The sequence below is a fragment of the Rhinatrema bivittatum genome, chromosome 14, assembly GCF_901001135.1.
Source record: "Rhinatrema bivittatum chromosome 14, aRhiBiv1.1, whole genome shotgun sequence".
Taxonomy (NCBI): Eukaryota; Metazoa; Chordata; class Amphibia; order Gymnophiona; family Rhinatrematidae; genus Rhinatrema; species Rhinatrema bivittatum.
In genome coordinates, this window is record NC_042628.1 from 63447641 (window position 1) to 63470370 (window position 22730).

Genomic DNA, 22730 nt, shown 5'->3' on the forward strand with positions numbered 1-22730 from the left:
TCTACTGGTTCACCTTTATCCACAAGTTTATTAACCCCTTAAAAAAAGTGATGCAGATTTGTGAGGGATGATCAATTCCAAAAATGAATTGATGATTTCTTTACAAACTCAAAAGTGAAAATAGTTCAATCGATTTCCGCAACTTGAAATTCAATAAATTTGTGACCAACTTTTCTAGAAACAGTTCCTCAGTTACTTCTGCCAATTCCTTTAGTGAGCTGACTCTTACTTCTCTTTACTTTGTAATCCGGGCCCCAATCTTCCCATGAGAATGGGAAGGTATTTATCCCAATGCAATATCAACACCAAAAGTTCCAGTTCCCATACTGTTCTCAGTCCTCACTCAGCTTCACTCCTCTTTGTGACGTCTGATGGACAGCTTATTACACCAATCTTCCCTGGTGCTTTTCTCCAGAGGTGACAGAGAGTTCTTACACCGTACCTCAACTTCTGCTCCCTGGAAATGGACACGCATCTGCTCTTCCTTGCGGACATCTCTTCTCCCTCAGTCCTTTCAAAGGGAAAGGCACCATTTGTTAAAACCAGCAGCATCTGGGCCCCTGGGCCCTGGGGTACTCAGTAACGCAAAAGGCAAAATATTTTGCAAAACAAAAATCTAACAAGAGGCAAGAAGTGTGGAAAAACTCTCTCCTCTGGCAACTAAAGTATTTACCAAACTATGGACAAAAACTACAGGGATAAGGCATTACCTATCCCGGACCTAAATCTTGGCATTCCACTTCGAAAAGGTTGCCTACCCCTTGTGTATAAGCCATTGGCATATGCAACTTTTGAAAGTTGACCTTAAAAGTTAAGGAAATTTGCACTCAAATGTAATCCCTGTCCCTAAAGTCTCCTGAAAGGCAGAGCTCAAATGGGAGGTCCTGGACCAAGACCGGACCCATGCTGTGGAATTCTTCCCACACAGGAGCAAAGGGTCAGTCTTTAAAGACTCTCAGTCTCCTTGGAGCTCTTCTGTAACCAGTCCAGTAAAAACACCCCCCACCCCACAGCTGTTCAAAATTTAAATCTTTCAATGGTCACTTGACTAATGGATACAAAAATCCACAAAGGTAAATGAACACCAACTGCACAGTTAGGACAGAAATGCAGATTATTAGATTTCTATTCCGCCTCTCTGGCACTTCAAAGGCGGATTACATTCAGGTGCCATAGGTGTTTTCCTATCCCCAGAGGGATGCAAGAGCTACAGCGCTCACTTTAATTCCTCAGTCCTACCTAATTTCAGCACAGACTCTATTTTTTCTCTTTGTGCCCTCTCTTCTACTTTCAGGGATATACGATATGACCAAGATCAGATTTCCTCGCTTGGCTCGATATAAATAGCATGCTCCCTGCAGGGAAAGTCTCTTCAGTAACTAAAGGGGCAATTTTTAGGAAGCAGCTCAGCAGGGAGGTAGCCTGCTATATTACAGTTCACTAGATTATACAGCAGCCGGCTGAGAACCAAGGGTTTGTATCCCACTTCTGCTGCTGACATTCCTTTGCTTCTCCGGTACAAACATAAGATTATCAGTCCTCTGGGATAAGGACTACCAGCTGAACCTGAATTAGTAACTCAGCTTGTGCTTGCATTTGGAAAAGCAATATAAAACCCAAATTCAAACTTAGCTGGTTACAAAAGAACCAGCTAATAGTTGACTATGATCCATTAGAAAGTGGATCTACTTGCCTAAGTACCCTTAGGTGGCTAGATCCTTTGGAGAAAAAAAACCATTGTAATCTCTCACATACGCACAACAGCCCCAAAGATCAAGCGAATCACCTCTGTCTCCCTCCCTCATGAGAAGAAGGAGGAAATACACTGACATCCTTCCTTCTCAGATGCTGAAATCAATTTGAACTCCATGCTGGAACAGGAAGAAGGTAGGCCACTTACATCAATGTTCACATGCAGCCTTTTGACCTAGAAAAGTTTGGCGAATGAGTGTATAATGTTAGCAAGGATATCAGGGAGATGTCACTCTCCACTCTGGGCAGGACTCTCACACATGCTGACTAAATGGTATTTGACAGACTGTACCTACACTGCAAGAGAAAGCTAGAAGAGCCTTACATGCAACAAAGAAAACACTTGACAAATATAAGCTCTCAATTAAACTATTAAAATTGTTCAGTAGCATCATTCAACTAATCCTTTAATGTGAGAGTGAAATCTGGGCGCTATCATTAACCCCAACCTATACAGAATGAGACAAAACCCTCTAGAAACCTTACACCACCAGTTCTGCAAACAGAGACTCAGAGCAGAATTAGGACACTTCCCTTTACTGCTCAACATACAAAAAAAAAAAAAATCTAATTCTTCTTCAGACCAGGCCAGACCAGTAGGTTATACATAACAACCAGCAGATGGAGACAGAGATAAAGAAGCTCCCTGATGTCACTCCTTATATAACATTGTATCTCTGTGCCGACACCATCCTGCATGCTCTGTCTCCATTAGATGGCAGACAATCATCCCAAGTTGTGGACTTAGGCCATGCTTAGCATGGATGAAGAAAAAAAATTGGATGGGCCACTATTGAGGTGAAAGACAAGTTCTCCCTCCCTCAGTAGAGCATAGACAGAGATGTCTAATGGAACAAAGAGTTCAGAAATTGGGTGGCAAGGGCATTGGGGATGGCCAGGAACCCAATGGTGTGGTTCTAACTCCAGATTTTTGGTTCCAAGGTGACAGCCTTGGTTATAGTGCTATGGACAAGAGCACATGTGTCCTTTTTAATGGCCTTCCTTTACAGGTGGAATCCTCAGACCCATGACTATTCTGTAAGAATGCTGCTGCTGGAATCAACAAGGTGGAACTTGCAATCATGGCTGGATGACAAGCACTTGGAAGGAAGTGTGGACTTGTTGACCTTGGTTTGCATCATAGTGATGACAGATGCCAATTTGACAGCCTGGGGGGGGGGGGCTCATTGTTTGCTCAGGGATTTCAGTTCCATCAATCATTTGAAATCCAGGTCAATTTGGCTGGCTGTCCTATAGTTTGCACCTTGGTTAGTGGGGCAGGTGGTCAGAATGATCATTGACAAGCCCAGGGCAGTAGCATACATAAATCATCAATGACATATTAGAGATGGGCATCTTTCTTCCTTGGGCAAAGAGCCTTTGATCAGATTGTCACGAAGTGGGAGTCAGACTGGAATATGATGGCAGCCAGCCAGAATGTGATAGTGTGCAGATTTTTCAGCTGGAAAGGTGACGCTTATTTATATTTTTATATTTCGCATTTCAGCACGTCAAAGTGTTCAGCGGGATCAATGTCCTGGTTCAAGAGTAGTCCACAGAGGGAATGCTATGTGTTTTCATCCTTGACCCATGATAGGTAGACTCCTTCAAAAGATTGCCAAGCTTCTAGGGATAGTACTGCTGGTTGCTCTGGACTGGCCCCACCAGCCATTCTATCCAGATCTCTGGCATGTTCTTTGTGACAGCCCTCTTAAGAATTCCATCTCACAGGAAGTTTACTTTGCTAGAGTCAGATGTTTTGCGTGGAATCAGATCAATTTTGTCTTACAGTTTGGCCCGTGATAGGGTGCAATTTGTGAAGGTGGTTTATTCACAGGCTGTGATGGCTTTGCAACTAAAACCTAGAAAATTCTGCACTTCCTTAGCTTAAGTGCTGTTTGGAGAGTTTGTGAGGATTGGTCTTTCGAGCATCAGTATGCCCTGGGGCTGCGCCTGTTCCATTGCTTTGGGAATTTTTGCAGGAAGGCCCCTCTAAGGGGTTGACCATTAATACTTTGAAAATACAAATAGTGACTCTCTCTTGCTTACGAGTCATATTTGCAGTAGGCCGCTATCTTATCATCTGGATGTCTCTTGATTTTTGAGGGACATTAAGCATATTAGACCTTGGTTCTGGATTCTGGTTCTGGGACCTGAACTTAGTTATATTATTCTTGGCGATACCATAGTTTTCTCCTCTTAAGGCTATTTCTTATTAATAGCAAACATAACATAAAACTTGTCACACCAAGGGTCCATCAAGCCCAGAATCCTATTTACAACAGTGGCCAATCCAGGATCCTAAGGGGTAGATAGATTCCAAGTTGCTTACCTCAAGAATAAGCAGTGGATATCTGCAACCCCACCTTAATAATGGTTTATTGACTTTTCCTCCAGAAACGTTTCTAAATTCTTTTTAAATGCAGCTACTTTAGCAGCTTTCCTCTGACAACAAATTATCAAGCTCAATGATGTGTTAAGTAAAAAAATTACTCTTTAGTTTTAAATGTATTACCTACTAACTTCATTGTGGGTCCCCTGGTCTTTATACTTTTTGAAAGAGTAAACTGATTAAAGTTCTGTTCCACTCATTATTTTATACATTTCTATCATATCACACCTCAGTTGTCTCCTCTTCAAGCTGAAGAGTCCTAACCTCTTTAGCCTTTCCTCATAGGGGAATCATTCCATTCCGAAGGTCTTTTCATATTTTCATTTGAATCAGTTAGTCTGTGTGCTTTTTGAAGTAGGTGGATTCTGAAGACCATGTGCTACTTTGTCCCTTTGACGTGAGGAACCATTTTTCATGATATCTTAAGACTTCTTTGCATTGTATGATGGAATGCAGAAGGGTTTGGCAGCCTAAAGCCACAATGGCTCCCTGGATTAACAAGGTAATTACAGCAGTTTATGTGAATGCCAGCCACACCCTTGCCATTCCACAAGGGCGCAGATGGCTTCTTGGGTGGAGTTTCAATTTATCTTTCCTTTGGAGATCTGTAAAGCGACAATGCAGTTGTCTTTGCATATCTTTTGTATGCAATGCTACCTGGATGTTAGAGAGTTTTAGAGGATTACTTCGCCTCAGCAATGTGGTGGTGAGGGCTGGGGCACTATCCCACCCTAAGAGGGAATAGCTGTGTACAGTGGGATGAAGAAGGTGAAATTATTTCTTTCCTACTAATTTCCTTTCCTTTAATACAGTCAGTCCAGGCCAGATCCCTCCCTATGCTGCTGGTTTATATGTTCTGTGCCTTACAGGGGAGGAAGCAATTAAGTGGAGTTGAGGACCTGAATGTATTTATGTTTCTGGTTTACTATTAGGAATTCTTCCTTTGTTTCAGCTTCCTTTTTCTTCTGGAAGTTCATTGGTTACAAAATAAAGTTACTTGACCCAATGAGATGGTTGAAAATTGATGGTATTAAACTTGTCCACAGTTTGCTTGATACAGGAATGGTTGGTAGGCTGGTGTCAGCACAGAGGTGTAGAAGGAGTGACATCAGTGAGCCTGTTGATCTTGTTTCCATCTGCTGAGTGGACAGCATAACCCACTAGTCTGGCCCAGTCTGACTGTACTAAAGGAAATAAAGTTATCAGGTAATAAGTAATTTCACCTTGTGGTGTTATTTCAATCCAACCATCAAAACGTGTCTTAGAACATCAGCATGTGTCCTATTGGAAAGAGAAGATTAGAAAACAGAAAATGTTGGACTACTACAAATCCCTACACAGAAAATGCATGCTAGCAGAATAAAAAAAAAACCCCACCAGGCAGACCCTCACCAAATACAGAAAACAAATTATCACAAATGGAAAGATGCAGGCAAAAACTGAACTGGAAAACCCAAGAAGCCAGACCCTGCCTGCAGTGCAGCACTGGAGAAACAAAAAATTCTTTCTATCAGAGATGTGGATTTCCCAGAGTAAATGAAAGACTTCCCACAAAAGAATGAGCAGGAAAAAAACCTCTTCACTGAAAAGAGGAGAAACGGCAGCTAGAGCTGCAAAATATGTGGTATCCTGCTCCTAGGCCAAAAATGAAACCTGACAAGGGATAATACAGGCCAGGAATGCATCAAATCCTGAGACTTGTTCTTCCACTTTAAAATAAAAAGGGGACGGAAAAATTACAAATTAAATAAAATTACAGGTTACATAGTCACTAAGGGGTTCATTTTCAAAAAGATTTATATTCATAAATCCTGAATTTGAGAATAAGTGGCATTTTCATAATTACCCGGGGGTTTGTGTGCATAAAAATATGTTAAAAGGAGATTTTGTATGTCCTCCTATGTGCAGTACAAAGAGGTGTTCCAGATGGGCCGGGAACATGATTTATGCACTCATTACCAATTTTCATTATACATAAACAGACTCGCAGATCCCACTGTTGATGTGCACGCCTGGGAAGGTACACAGCAGATGTACGTGCAGGAATCCACTTCAAAACCTCTGCCTACGCCCTATGTGGGCTGTTTGAAAATCACTCTCCCCGTGTCTTACTATGGCAACACATAACGTAGACCTTACTATGGCAACACATAACGTAGACCTTTAGCCTAAACAGTTCTCGTTATTGACCTTCCACAGCCACCTCCGCACCTTCCACCTCCAGCGCCTCCCTACCTCACCTTTTCCCTGATTCTCTGGTACGCTACTTTCCCCTTCCCTGAATCCTGTTTGGTACTCCACGACCCACGAATTCTTAGTTAAGTTAACATTGTATTGACTGTATAAAGTTCTCTTCCCCCTACATCTCTGCCCCTTTTGATCACCTAGCCCTTCAAATATCTGTTTTATAATGCCCCTTTGTATTTAGTTCCCTTTTTTGTTTTTACCTCTTTGTTTTGTTTTGACTACGATTTGGTTTTTTGTTCTTTGTATTTCCTCTTATCAGTTCAATGTAAGCCGGCATGATGTGCCTTACGAATGTCGGCATAGAAAAGCCTTTAAATAAATAAATAAAAAGTTTCCCGTCCGTGCTCTGACAGAGCTGCGACCTCAGGAAGCTCAAAGAGAGGCTTTAGACTAGGGCAGAATGAAATCAGAGCAGCAGCTTGTTTTGAGGGATTGGCAATTGCTGCTTCCAAGTGAATGCATGTGTATGTGAGATATAGGGGGTAATGGTCAAAACTGGACAGGTACAGCTTTTACGCATGGATTTTGCACCAGTACTCCAAGGCAAAATATGAGCAGGCTTTCCCTCTGAAAGTTGCCCAAGAAAAGGATTTGTGCAGATTTGCACTTGCTTTTCCTGGCCAAAGCAACGGGCATAGTTTTGAAAATGCAAAGCTATGTACATTATCTTCCCCAGCTTAACCCTAGCCCAGGAAACAAGTAAATAGCTTTTGAAAATATCTGGATCCCAATCTCCAGTTTCTGGCAGGGTAACTTGGCAGCTGTGATGTGAAGGGCCCTGCTGCACGGATGTCGCTGGCCTATGAGCCACCCACTTCTGTAGGTGCACATGTGTAGGAATGATGGTGCTTTCAGTTTCTAAAGGCCCTTTCCCCAGTGCAATACGTGCAGGGTCTCTGCTAAAACACTGAGAAAACACCCTGAGGCAAAAATAAGTAAAATAGGTGTTCATTAAATAAACTCCAGAAAAACCACAACTTCCCTGATACTCCTCACCCCTCCTCTTCCCTGCCTTGGATCCTCTACTCTTTGTGCCTTTTCTAGTTAGTTTGTTGCTTTATATTCTGCTTTTCAGGCATTTCAAAGCAGATTACATTCATTATATAGTAACAATGCCACCATTTGTGCACTTTTTTTTATTTATAATTTTAAAGTAACAGGATAATAATACAAAACTGTGTTTTTTTTGTACTAATTAACTGCGACACAGCTCAGACAAGAATTATCACATTCAGAAATCTGATAAAATAAAATGTCTGACATACAAAACTGCAGGTTGGCCACTGAAAACTATTACAACAAGCAATAAACTATACAATTCTGTTCCTTACAAGTGTTTTTGTCATTATTTCCCAAGTCTCCTGACCCCTCCCCTCGACCCTCTCCCAACCCCTCTCTCCTGTGCACTTTCCAATAGTGATACATTATATAGTAACAGTTACCACTTGTGTGTGTTCTACAGTGTTACACAGTTATAGTCTTGTGTGCAAGCTAGGTAGCCAGGACATACACACACTCGCATTCACCCTTTTACAAAGTTAAAAGAATGCACAGACAAGTTGGAATCAACAGGGCCGCAGCTTTATTGCATAACACAGTAGGTGCCCGAGTCCAGATAAACTAAATTAGGTAACTGCCAGTAACCACTGGATCGCGCGCCCAGGAGAGTAGCCTAGGTGCGCGCCGGGAGAGCGGGTCGAGGGGAGGGGTCAGGAGACTTGGGAAATAATGACAAAAACACTTGTAAGGAACAGAATTGTATAGTTTATTGCTTGTTGTAATAGTTTTCAGTGGCCAACCTGCAGCGCTCGCCCACTCTCCCGCAAAGCTTTCTGTATCGGCCCGTAAATTAGGTAACTACCAGTAACCATCCACCACCGCCCAGCAAGATGATCAGCACTAGCCACCCGGCTAGCAAGTTCCATAAGCTTTAAACTCAGTATTGCGACCCCTGCCACCACCAGCAAGGAGCCCATAGTAGACAAGTGCACCCAGTTGTCCTCATAAGTTGAGTTATAACAGGAGCCAAACTTAGCAAGGACCAGCTCTCCAGGTGGTGCATTATCCTTTTGCACAGAGGATGTGTCTCCAAGGCCTACTGCCCAGGAGGGAAGGGTTAGGTCAGCCGTCATAGTTGGTGATTCGATTATTAGGAATGTAGACAGCTGGGTGGCAGGTGGGTGTGAAGATTGCCTGGTAACATGTCTAACTGGTGTGAAGGTGACGGACCTCACACGTCACCTAGATAGGATTTTAAACAGTGTTGGGGAGGATCCGGCTGTCGTACATGTGGGCACCAACGACATAGGAAAATGTGGGAGGGAGGTTCTCGAAGCCAAATTTAGGCTCTTAGGTAGAAAGCTGAAATCCAGAACCTCCAAGGTAGCATTCTCTGAAATTCTCCCTGTTCCAAGCGCAGGTCCCCAGTGGCAGGCAGAACTCCGGAGTCTCAATGCGTGGATGAGACGATGGTGCAAGGAAGAGGGATTCAGTTTTGTAAGTCCCCCTTCCCCTTTTGGGGAAGGGGGACTCTTCTGAATGGATGGGCTCCACGTTAACTAGGGTGGAACCAGACTGCTGGCATTAACCTTTAAAAGGGAGATAGAGTAGCTTTTAAACTAGAACAAAAGGGAAAGCTGACAGTCGTTCAGCAGCACATGGTTTGGAGGGAAGTATCTTCAAAGGATACTAATGATGCATTAGAATTAGGGCATCCAGACAGTGAGGTTCCAATAATTAGAAAAGTAGTCCAAGTGCCTGTAACTAAAAACTCACCTGAGCTAAAAAATTCTAACTTATCCCTATCAATTAAAAAGCAGAATGAAAATACAAACAAAAAACAAACTTTGAAATGTTTGTATGCTAATGCCAGAAGTCTAAGAAGTAAGATGGGAGAATTAGAATGTATAGTAGTGAATGATGACAGACTTAATTGGCATCTCAGAGACATGGTGGAAGGAGGATAACCAATGGGACAGTGTTATACTGGGGTACAAATAATATCACAATGACAGCGAGGAGTACCCGGGAGGCGGTGTAGTGCTTTATGTCCAGGAAGGCATAGAGTCCAACAGGACTCTGCATGAGACTGCATGAGACTAAATGCACAATCAAATCTTTATAGGTAGAAATCTCTTGTGTGTTGGGGAAGAATATAGTGATAGGAGTATATAACATCTACCTGGCCAAGATGGTGAGAAGGACAGTGAAATGCTAAGAGAAATTAGGGAACCTAACCAAATTGGTAGTGCAGTAATAATGGGAGATTTCAATTACCCCAATATTGACTGGGTAAATGTATCATGGGACATGCTAGAGAGAAAGTTCCTGGATGGAATAAATGACAGTTTTATGGAGCAATTGGTTCAGGAACTGATGAGAGAGGGAGCAATTTTAGATCTAATTCTCAGTGGATCACAGGATTTGGTGAGAGGTAATGGTGGTAGGGCCACTTGGCAATAGTGATTAGGGATGTGAATCGTGTCCTCGATCGTCTTAACGATCGATTTCGGCTGGGAGGGGGAGGGAATCGTATTGTTGCCGTTTGGGGGGGTAAAATATCGTGAAAAATCGTGAAAAATCTAAAAATCGCAAAACCGGCACATTAAAACCCCCTAAAACCCACCCCCGACCCTTTAAATTAAATCCCCCACCCTCCCGAACCCCCCCCCAAATGAGTTAAATAACCTGCGGGTCCAGCGGCGGTCCGGAACGGCAGCGGTCCGGAACGGGCTCCTGCTCCTGAATCTTGTTGTCTTCAGCCGGCGCCATTTTCCAAAATGGCGCCGAAAAATGGCGGCGGCCATAGACGAACACGATTGGACGGCAGGAGGTCCTTCCGGACCCCCGCTGGACTTTTGGCAAGTCTCGTGGGGGTCAGGAGGCCCCCCACAAGCTGGCCAAAAGTTCCTGGAGGTCCAGCGGGGGTCAGGGAGCGATTTCCCGCCACGAATCGTTTTCGTACGGAAAATGGCGCCGGCAGGAGATCGACTGCAGGAGGTCGTTCAGCGAGGGTTCCGGCGCCTTGCTGAACGACCTCCTGCAGTCGATTTCCTGCCGGCGCCATTTTCCGTACGAAAACGATTCACGGCGGGAAATCGCTCCCTGACCCCCGCTGGACCTCCAGGAACTTTTGGCCAGCTTGTGGGGGGCCTCCTGACCCCCACGAGACTTGCCAAAAGTCCAGCGGGGGTCCGGAAGGACCTCCTGCCGTCCAATCGTGTTCGTCTATGGCCGCCGCCATTTTTCGGCGCCATTTTGGAAAATGGCGCCGGCTGAAGACAACAAGATTCAGGAGCAGGAGCCCGTTCCGGACCGCTGCCGTTCCGGACCGCCGCTGGACCCGCAGGTTATTTAACTCATTTGGGGGGGGTTCGGGAGGGTGGGGGATTTAATTTAAAGGGTCGGGGGTGGGTTTTAGGGGGTTTTAGTGTGCCGGCTCACGATTCTAACGATTTATAACGATAAATCGTTAGAATCTCTATTGTATTGTGTTCCATAACGGTTTAAGACGATATTAAAATTATCGGACGATAATTTTAATCGTCCTAAAACGATTCACATCCCTAATAGTGATCATATGATCAAATTTGAAATGATTGGAAGGGGGAGGGTAAGCAAATCCACAGCTCTTGTGCTAAACTTTCAAAAGGGAAACTTTGATAAAATGAGAAAAATAGAAAAAAACTGAAAGGAGCAGCTACAAAGGTAAAAAGTGTGCAAGAGGTGTGGACATTGTTTAAAAATACCATCCTAGAAGCACAGTCCAGATGTATTCCACACATTAAGAAAGGTGGAAGGAAGGCAAAACGATTACTGGCATGGTTAAAAGGTGAGGTGAAAGAAGCTATTTTAGCCAAAAGATCTTCATTCAAAAATTGGAAGAAGGATCCAACAGAAGAAAATAGGATAATGCATAAGCCTTGGCAAGTTAAATGTAAGACACTAAGACAGGCTAAGAGAAAATTTGAAAAGAAGTTGGCCATAGAGGCAAAAACTCACAGTAAAAATATATCCGAAGCATAAAGCCTGTGAAGGAGTCAGTTGGACCATTAGATGATCAAGGGTTTAAAGGGGCACTTAGAGAAGATAAGGCCATCACAGAAAGATTAAACAATTCCTTTGCTATGGTATTTACTGCAGAGGATGTTGGGGAGATACCTGTACCGGAGAAGGTTTACATAGGTAATGATTCAGGTGGACTAAAGCAAATCATGGTGAACCTAGAAGATGTGGTAGGCCTGACTGACAAACTGAAGAGAAGTAAATCACCTGAACTGGATGGTATACATCCCAGGGGTTCTGAAGGAACTAAAAAATGAAATTTCAGACCTATTAGTAAAAATTTATAACCTATCATTAAAATCATCCATTGTACCTGAAGACTGGAGGGTGGCTAATGTCACCCCAATATTTAAAAAGGGCTCCAGGGATGATCCCGGGAAACTACAGACCAGTTAGCCTGACTTCAGTGCCAGGAAAAATAGTGGAAAGTGTTCTAAATATCAAAATCACAGAATATATAGAAAGACATGGCTTAATGGAACAAAGTCAGCATGGCTTTACCCAAGACAAGTCTTACCAAGAGATTGAAGAATCTAAATATGTACACCCTGGAGGAAAGGAGGAGCAGGGGTGATATGATTCAAACTTTCAGATACTTGAAAGTTTTTAATGATCCAAAGACAATGACAAACCTTTTCCGTTGCAAAAAAATCAGCAGAACCAGGGGTCACGATTTAAAACTCCAGGGAGGAAGACTCAGAACTAATGTCAGGAAGTATTTCTTCACGGAGAGGGTGGTGGATGTCTGGAATGCCCTTCCGGAGGAAGTGGTGAAGACCAAAACTGTGAAGGATTTCAAAGGGGCGTGGGATAAACACTGTGGATCCATAAAGTCTAGAGGATGTGAATGAAGAGAAGAGGCAAGGGGTGGCTTGCTTGCGAGAATGACGGCTACTACCTAGAGATTAATATCCTTATTCAATAAACATACACACAGTTAATACGACTCCAATATTGCTCTATGCTTCAACGGCAAGAGGAAATGTGGAAAAAAGGATTTGCATCTACAAAAAAGCAGGGGAGTAGCTTGCTTGTTATGGAGGTTACTACTAGGGATGTGAATCGTTTTTTGAAGATTTAAAACAATCATCAGATATATTTTAAATCGTCAAAAATCGTTAGAGCCGCGATACAATAGCAATTCCCCCGATTTATCGTCAAAATATCGTAAATCAGGGGAGGGCGGGAAAACCGGCACACCAAAACAACCCTAAAACCCACCCCGACCCTTTAAAACAAATCCCCCACCCTCCCGAACCCCCCCAAAATGTTTTAAATTACCTGGGGTCCAGTGGGGGGGTCCCGGCGCGATCTCCCGCTCTCGGGCCACAGCTGTGTTAATAGAAATGGCGCCGGTGGCCCTTTGCCCTTACCATATGACAGGACAAATGTAGCACCGGCGCCATTTTGGTTCCTGTCGCCCGACGTCACGAGTGCAGGAGATCGCTATCGGACCCCCGCTGGACCCCCAGGGACTTTTGGCCAGCTTGGGGGGACCTCCTGACCCCAACACGACTTGCCAAAAGTCCAGCGGGGGTCCGGGAGCGACCTCCTGCACTCGGGCCGTATTGCCAATATTCAAAATGGCGCCGGCGCTACCTTTGCCCTGTCATATGGTAAGGGCAAAGGGCCACCGGCGCCATTTCTATTAACGCAGCCGTGGCCCGAGAGCTGCTGCTTCAGCAACAGAGGGAATTAAGTAAAGAGGATTTTTATTCAGACAACCAACAATGGCTGAATTGCACATGCAGGGTAAACAAACGGGAGTAGCTTGCTTATTACGGTGGTTACTACCCCAAACCAATTAGCTAGATACTTCACTTGGATGCAGCTCCAGCACTGCTGTCTGCATCGATGGTGGGGGTGGAAGGGAATTGGAACCAAAAAGTTACCATTAAGGGCCCTGACCTCAACGGTCAGAGTAACAGATTATGAAAACAAATAGGTGTGAAAGCTTGCTGGGCAGACTGGATGGGCCATTTGGTCTTCTTCTGCCATCACTTCTATGTTTCATATATGTAAATCCGCTTCACTTTTTTGAAGTAGTTAATAAACATGTAGATAAAGGTGAACAGATAGGTGTAGTGTATTTGGATTTTAAGAAGGCGTTTGACAAAGTTCCTCATGAGAGGCTTCTAGGAAAAGTAAAAAGTCATGGGATAGGTGGTGATGTCCCTTTATGGATTACAAACTGGCTAAAAGACAGGAAACAGAGAGTAGGATTAAATGGACAATTTTCTCAGTGGAAGGGATTTGGCAGGGGAGTGCATCAGGGATCTGTATTGGGACCTGTACTTTTCAATATATTTATAAATGATATGGAAAGAAATATGATGAGTGAGGTAATCAAATCTGCAGTTGATACAAAATTGTTTAGAGTAGTTAAATCACAAGCAGATTGTGATAAACTGCAGGAATACTTTTTGAGACTGGAAAATTGGGCATCCGAATGGCAGATGAAATTTAATGTGGATAAGTGCAGCATATATGGAAAAACAACCCTTGCTATAGTTACACAGACAGGCCTATCCTGTAAAGTGCGGCCGCGTTTACCCTGCTCCTAAGCCGCTTTTAACTCACGTTTCGGCCGCGTTAGCCCTTCCTGCGATCCCGAATCCCCTTTAACCTACTCCTACCGCGTCCTAAATTCCCCGGGCAACCCCTTCCGCCCGCGGCATGTATATTGCATGCAAACGAGCGAATTAGCGCGATATTGCATGCAAACGAGCCAATTAGCTATTCCCCTAGCATCCCGTAACCCGCGCCCCGACTATCGCTACCTTTCCCTGCCGTTTTGTCGCGCGTTTAACCTGCAAACTTACCGCCTACCCTGACCCAGGCGGTAGAGGCATGGGTAAGGGTAGGTGGCAAGCTTTCCCCCAGCCCCCGCTCACCTGCCCCGGCCGCGATCATTGGTGCCGGTCTCCGTGGCAGCCCCAGTCCTCTCCCCTGCTCCCGAAGCCAAAAAAAAAAAGCAAAAAAAACGTTGCAGCCCCCCTCCGATGTCCGGAGGGGGCTGCAACGTTTTTTTCGCTTTTTTTTGGCTTCGGGAGGAGGGGAGAGGACTGGGGCTGCCACGGAGACCGCTTTCCCCCGTGCAAGTAAGTTGCTTCGCCGCTTCAGTTCTTCTCCCCCCTCCCGGAGCAGGGCGCGAAAAGCAGCCTTGCTCCGGGACGGGGGAAAATAGACACTGAGCGGTGAAGTGAAAAAAAACAAAAGCTAGTAAGTTGTTTCGCCGCTCAGTGTCTCTTCTCCCCCCTCCCGGAGCAGGGCGCGAAAAGCAGCCTTGCTCTGGGACGGGGGAAAATAGAAACTGAGCGGCGAAGCTAAAAAAAACCAAAAGCAATTTTGGGTTTTTTCAAAAGCGACTTACTTTTGGGATCTGTCAAGATCCCAAAAGTAAGTCGCTTTTGGACGCCGGCAAAACTTATCTTTTTTGCAGCCATCAGCAGGAACACGATCTGGCTCCCGTAGCTCCTCCCAACAAGATGGCCGCCTGCACGGGGAAAGCGTACAATTGGCCGCTGAAGATGACAGATCCCAAAAGTAAGTCGCTTTTGAAAAAAAACAAAATTTGCTCCCCTTTTTTTTTTTTGCTTCGCCGCTGTCACCTCTTCTCCCCCCTCCCGGAGCAGGGCGCGAAAGCAGCCTTGCTCCGGGAGGAGGGAGAACAGACTGACAGCGGTCAGGTCGGGTCCGGTCGGGTCCGGGTTGGGGGTCCGGGTCGGGTCCGGGCTGGGGGAAAGCTTCGCCGCTGTCATCTCTCTCCCCTCCTCCCGAAGCAGGCCTTGCTCCGGGAGGGGGGGAGAAGCGCTGTTGGGTCAGATCAGATGGAAAAGTAAGTTGCTTCGCCTCAGTCGTCTCTCTCTCCACCTCCCGGAGCAAGGCCTGCTTCGGGAGGAGAGGAGAGAGATGACAGCGGCGAAGCAACTTATTTTTGCATCCGATCGGACCAGACTTCCTGGTATCTGTCATTTCAAATGACATTTGAAATGACAGATACCAGCGTGGCGTGAAGCCTTAGGCCCGTGCACCCAGGATCCTGTATAGGCGCTCTATCCAGTATCCTGGGTTGCGCGGGACTAAGGCTTTTCGGACGCGGCTTACATTTACATATAATTAGGCTTCAGGATCGAGCGGTAGGTGAGCTGCACTGTGCGGGCGGTAACCGCGGGTGCCGTAGGCACTAACGCAGCTCTTCCTACCGCTCGGTACTGGATCACCCTGAATGTTAGGTTCCTTATTAGGAGTTACCACCCAAGAAAGATCATAGTGAATAACACATTGAAATTATCGGTTCAATGTGCTGCAGCAGTCATAAAAACAAACAGAATGTTGGGAATTATTAGAAAGGGAATGGTGAATAAAACGGAAAATGTCATAATGCCTCTGTATCGCTCCATGGTGAGACCGCACCTTGAATACTGTGTACAATTCTGGTCGCCGCATCTCAAAAAAAGATATAGTTGCGATGGAGAAGGTACAGAGAAGGGCGACCAAAATGATAAAGGAACTGCTCCCCTATGAGGAAAGACTAAAGAGGTTAGGACTTTTCAGCTTGGAGAAGGGGGGATATGATAGAGGTATTTAAAATCATGAGAGGTCTAGAACGGGTAGATGTGAATTGGTTATTTACTCTTTCGGATAGTAGAAAGACTAGGGGGCACTCCATGAAGTTAGCATGGGGCACATTTAAAACTAATCGGAGAAAGTTCTTTTTCACTCAACGCACAATTAAACTCTGGAATTTGTTGCCAGAGGATGTGGTTAGTGCAGTTAGTGTAGCTGTGTTTAAAAAAGGATTGGCTAAGTTCTTGGAGAAGTCCATTACCTGCTATTAATTAAGTTGACTTAGGAAATAGCCACTGCTATTACTAGCAACGGTAACATGGAATAGACTTAGTTTTTGGGTACTTGCCAGGTTCTTATGGCCTGGATTCTCCACTGTTGGAAACAGGATGCTGGGCTTGATGGACCCTTGGTCTGACCCTGTATGGCATGTTCTTAGGTTCTTAGCAGCAAATTAATTAAATTTGAACCCAATCGGCTCGGGGCACCCGCCTTAATCCTTCCTTCCCAGGGAGGAAAGTGACCCCGGCAACAGCAGCAGAGATGCCAGAAAAATGATCAGAGACTGGCACATTGCAGCTTAAACCCTGCCCCCCTCCTTGCAGCCTTAGTGTGCTGGGAGCCAATTGGCACGCTGCCACCAAATCAAATTCAGAAAGCCTAACGGCTGGAAGGCAGGCAGCCATCCCCACTGCCCGTTACACCTGCGCCCCCCCCCCCACCTTAGTCCCTACTGTCAGCTTAACCGACAACTATGCCCCCCCCCCAAGGGCCTGCTCCCTATGTGTGCCTGGCACCATAGTACTTTGGCCGACCGGGCTCCCAGTTTTCTGTGGACTGCCAAGTGCTTGCGTACCTCTGCTGTCAGGTGCCCCTATTGACAATGTCCCCATCAGATGTATTAGTCTTACAGAAAGTGAGAGTCTGTAGGTTGTGAAAACTTTTAAAGGACCAACAGGTCAGGAGCTTTTGAGACCTCATAGGTCCTTTGACCCGGCTGAGGAAGGGACCTGTGTGATCTGAAAAGTTCATAGACTACAACAGCTTTTTCGGTTGGCTCTTTAAAAAGAAAGAGACAGATGTAAGTTGCTGAGCCTGACCAGGAAACCTCTGCAATTTCCCCACAAACAATCTAGCCTCCTCTTCCCCTACTTTATAATAATGGTACCAAAGAAAGGATTATAAAAGGCAATAAAATATACCTTAATCTTAGTGTACAGCTGATCTACCTCAGACAGAGATACAGGGACAAAGCAGCTATAATCATGCCCTTAAAATATATACTTTTGCCACAAAATACATTTATCAAGGTTACATAAAATTGATTCAAAGCTTCCTAAATTTCACCAGCAGACTTGATCACATTTCCATAACCTGAAGTTATGTGTCTCAAGGGTAACTAAGCTTCTGCTCCTTGTTTGCTCCTCCAAGGAAGTCAGCTATCTAAAGTCTGGATGAGATGTTCTCTGCCTCAGCCAGAGGTCATCAACCTCCAGGCCCTGCCCTATCCAGAGGTCAGCGGCCTATCCAGAAGGCACTAAGAGTCAGGCCCTGGTCACCTCCTCTGCCACTGATCAGAGTGGGTGGGGGGAAGGAAGAGAGAGAAAGGGAGTGGAGGCAGGAGAAGAGAAAGGAAAGAAATGGGTAGGGACAGAGGAGGAAAGAAAAGAGCAGAGAAAGACTGGTGCCACAAAAACACTGATTTTGTGCACATTCAAAAACCCCTGATTAGCTGGAAAACGAACACCTACAATCAGAAGCCTTACATCCACAGGATGTTACATAGGCTGGCTATAATCAGAGAAACCTCTACTTCAGCAATTTCTTAGCATTATCAACCCAGTCACGCATAAGCCACTCATTTATTTTTTTTTAAGAAAAATACATACTATACACCTAAGTCTGTTCAGTAAATTAAACTCCAAAAGATCATTTAAAAAGCCAGTTTTGTTTTGTTTTTACAATTTTTTAAAATTGGTTTACAATTTTTTAAAAACTGGTTTAGAGTAGGAGTAGCCTAGTGGTTAGAGAAGCAGACTACAAGCCAGGGTTCAAATCCTACTGCCGCTGCTTGTAACCCAGGGCAAATCACTTTACCCTCCCAAGGGCGGATTGGCCTATTGGGGGATCGGCATCCCCAGGGGATGGTTGCACTGGCCATGTGGTCATCTCAGCTCCTGCTGAGGGACTGCCTCAGAACAAGGTCTTTTGCAAGGCCACAACACCCGACATGGCCCGAGGGAGGTGTCGGCAGGGCCGCAGCGGAGCCCAATACGTGGCCTGAGGGAGCTCTAGGCAGGACCGTGATGGAGCCCAACCCACTGCGGCCGAAGAAAGTGAGACGTACGAACAGAACAGTGCACTCTTGTGAAGATTTGATGTCCTTCGGAGTGAGGAAACTCAAAGAAAGATGAGATTTGTTCAAAGTTCTCTCAACCTAGCTTGATGGACTTTCTACCTGGGTTGATAGAACATTGTACAAATCTCATCTTTGGTTGAGTTTCCTCACTCCGAAGGACATCAAACCTTCACAAGAGTGCACTGTTCTGTTCGTACATCTCACTCTGAATGTCAAAGTGGCCCCTAACCCCTCCACTACTACCTAAACTTCACCTCAAGTAACTAGGGGGGCCTCCTATAGAGGCATAAATACCTAACTACTATGAGGGTCTTCCAGCTAGGCGCTCTCTCTCTCTCTCTCCCCCCAAAATGGTTGTAGGTAGGAATTACAATTGTGGCACTTACTGTAAAGTGTGAAAAGTTATCACACTCTGCGATAATACCTATGCAAAGCGCTAAGATAGCTTATTTATCACAAAGTGTGCTATTACCATAAAACACGCCCCTTTTTCAATCGCATGTGATAGTTTGATGGATCTAGCCCTTAGACCAGAGCTTTCCAAACTTTTCATGTTGGTGACACACTTTTTAGACAAACATAATTTCACGACACAGTAATTCAGTCTACTAGCAAACCAGAGGTTAAAAGTTAAACGAACGAAACATATTTCGACAATTTATGTATGTTTCCTTAAATATATACATAATAAAATGTTTCACGACACAACCTATCTCATGAAAACCTTTCATTTATATTAAAAATATATAATATTCCAAGGTTCATGTTATTGTTATAATTTATGAGTAACAATAATAAAACAAATTGTCTGGCCCCCCACACTCATCTCTCTTCCCCCCAGCACGTCTGTCCCCCACACACTCATTTCTCTCCCCCCAGCACATCTGTCCCCCACACACTCATTTCTCTCCCCCCCAGTACATGTCTCGCCCCCACACTCATGTACTTCTTCTTTTTGATTGTTGCCAGTTAAGTGCTTCACTCCCTTCAGGGTTCAAGCCTGCCGTGCTGCATAAAACCTTCCAGGATCACCAAACACTGTTGCTTGCAGTCAGTACTCCTCATGGCCAGGCCTCATCAGCAGCAGCAGCCAATGCAAGGGCAGCTAGGCTCGTTCCACCCACCAAGTCCCCCAAAAAACGCGATTGACAGCAAAAATCACCTAATAATAAGCAACCCATAAACTGAAAAAAAAAAAAAGTGAATCTCTAGAAAAAAAAGCCCAAACTTGCATCAGAGTTGACCGGGCTTGCGCGACACACTAACGTGTCCCGACACACAGTTTGGAAAGCTCTGCCTTAGACTGTGGGGACAGGGTAATACCCACATTACCTGCCTGTAAACCACTTTGAAGTGGCTGAAAGGTGGAATATAAATCAAATAAATCTGACCTCCACTGTAAGAGTTTTGGTAGAAAATGTCAGAATGCTCTTAAATTAGTACACTAGGTGGGCAGTTTTAATTTGAAGAAATTGATAAAAGAACTACTCCAGAAGAACATAGTGGCCTTGATGGATTATGTGATACAGCAAAGATTTCTGATAGGTTGGACCATCCAAATACAAAGCCTTAAATACTAACAAGAAATATTTAAACAGCACACACCACAGAATAGGAAGCCGATGTAATTCACAAAAGACCAGACTAATGTGTTCTGAATCATCTAAATCTGCCATGACTGTGGTTGCAGTATTTTGTATTAGCTGGACTCTTTATTGAGCTTACAACAAACTGAATAAATAATTTGAGATTAAATCAGATTTGGCCAAGAACATGCTAATCTGCTTGACTGTAAAATCATATTTCACAAAAGATGCAAGAGCTGTTTATCTAAAGACAATTTACTGTTCAAAACTCCACCCAAATTTCATACCATCTCAGAAGGAGGGAGTGTCATCTTATCTACAAAGTACAAGAAATTTTAGAAGTTCGCTGCCCCAAAAACCTGAGATTTATTTCAGTCATTGTGTGGGGCTTTTGTTATGAAAGTCACATTTGTTTCAAAAGTTGTACTTGTCCATGCTGTTTCATGTGCATAAAACCATGCCTCCAAGATGAGGCTTCCCCACCCAGACCACCTTTGCATTTCAGCAAAGTTATTTTCAGCTAACCACCCTCTAATTTTCTCCAGGTCAAGTTTTATAGTTACAATGTAAGGATTTCAATAACTTGACACAGCCAGGTATAGAATGGGACCTGCCTGTCCTTGGATCCAGAGTTTCTCCAAGATAGAAAGCCAGAAGGGTTTGAAAGGCAGATTATAAATCCAATAAAATACAATTATGGCCTCAGAGCTTAGTTTGTACTCCCTTCTCCTTCAGGAGACCCAGCAGGATGATCTTTGCCCTCCTTAGGTGTTAGGGCATCTGCTTCTCCTCCCTGGCTCCCTCTTCCTGTAGCACCCACCACCATCATTTCAGGGACGGTAGGGGAGAGGTGATCTGCCTCAGTGACATTTTATAAGGCCAGGGCGAGCCTGACTGTGTGTACAGAACCACCCCAACATTAAAAAAAAAACCCCAAAACATTTGTGCTAAACCCATTTAATGCAGGGACATTAATAGCAGTTGAGTCGGTATTGGAAATAACCCCAAAATTATTCCAATTCGGCCTTACTTACACCTCTAGGGGTGTAGCTAACCCTTTGTGTTCATAACATTACAGCATGGGTGTGTGATGGCCTGTCATTAGCATCTCATCAGGCCTGCTCCTCTCCCAGGTCTCCCTTTTCATTTCATAACCTAATTAGATAGTTATTTTACTTTAAATAACTTTACCTGCCACTATATCACTAGGTTTAGGTGGGTAACAGCACTATGTCTCAGGAAGAAAGAGATATTCAGTTATCCTGCCATGCCGGTCCCCTTCATTGACTTAGGACCTTTCTTTGCAATCTCCTTTTACAGATTCTGCCATTTAAGCGCCTCTGACCTTTTCCTAGAATCTCTTTCCTAATTTCTGTTGGTTAATACAATAAGTGCTGAAAGATTTTCTCTGTGCGCACTCCTTCAAACTTCTCCGCAGCTCGAACAACAAATACTGCTGGCTTTTTGCCTGCAAGTAGCTTTTCAAAGTCTCTGCAGCCTGGACAATAAATGGTGATGGCAGGGTCGGGTCTGGGCACAGGCACCCAAAAACTGAGACTGCCCCTGCAGCTGCACTCTGATTTCCAGGGGATGACACTTTCTGCCAGCAGTCCTCTCTGTCGGTTTTTCCCTGCTCACGTACCTTTTTGGTCAACTTCTCGTGAATTCTCGTCCTCCACACAAGCGTTCTCAGCAGCTCTGCCTTTCACTTCTCCCTTTTAGTGAGCAAGAAGGAAACTCCCAGGCCTACCCCTCCTTCCCTAATCTCACACATCTGTTTGTTTGTTTTTTCTTTATCCAGCTTTCTGACATAAGTCCTGATCCACCCTAGTCCCTCCCTTTCAGAGATATTCATTACAATATTTTCCCTTCCCCCTCCCTTTTCCACTGTAAACATTAGTCTCTGCCTTTTTCCTGAGGGTTATCAGCTGCTGCAAGTAGAGCAGAGATTTCCAGACTTTTCATGTTGGTGACACACTTTTTAGATAAACATAATTTCGGGACACAGTAATTCAGTCTACTAGCAAACCAGAGGTTAAAGATTAAACGAACGAAATGTATTTCGACAATTTATGTATGTTTCCTTAAATATATACATAATAAAATGTTTCACGACACAACCTATCTTGTGAAAACCTTTCATTTATATTAAATATATATAATATTCCAAGATTAATGGTATTGTTATAATTTATGAGTAACAATAATAAAACAAAGTTATTGTGTTATTCAATTTACCTCTTTAATGAGATATATGAGCTTGATGGGATGAACACAGCTTTTGAATATTTGGTGTTAATAAAAAAGTCCAAAGGGTATTCTACGTAATTTTAAAAAGCTGGCCAGTTTCACAATATAAAATTATTTGATAGCCTCATTCAACTAATTCTATATGGCTATGAGAGTGAAGTCTGGAATATATAGGAAGGGACAGAATGTCAATAAAAATCCTGCACCTCCAGTTCTGTAATTCTGTGCATCCACTGAAATTCCCCCAAACAATGGAGCTTGAATGTTTCCCTTACAGCTCATTATACTAAAAGATATTTTCAAATTCTGGTGTCACCTCACAGTAACAGCAGCACAAACACCTTCCACTGCCAGACACATTGTGAACTAACACAAAACCCTGCAAAAAAGACACTCAAAATCTACACTGCAATCCCATTGTAACATAACAGTAATAACACCAAGGACTCAAACAACAATAACCCTACCTGTGAAAAAGCAAGGGTAAATATTACACTGGGTCCTAGAATAC

The 22730-nt window shown here is 44.2% G+C and overlaps 1 protein-coding gene across 4 annotated transcripts in view; it reads right to left on the reverse strand.

Moving 5' to 3' along the window:
* LOC115076047 (ly6/PLAUR domain-containing protein 3-like) overlaps window positions 1-21763 on the reverse strand; it is a 118632-nt gene extending 96869 nt beyond the window's left edge. For 2 of the 4 annotated variants that reach the window (XM_029577137.1, XM_029577139.1), the window contains exon 1: window positions 21612-21763. The gene's annotated coding sequence lies outside the window, so the exon portion shown is untranslated. The remainder of the gene's footprint in view (window positions 1-21611) is intronic. The other 2 variants (XM_029577138.1, XM_029577140.1) reach the window with 2 other exon arrangements.
* Window positions 21764-22730: the final 967 nt, after the last annotated feature.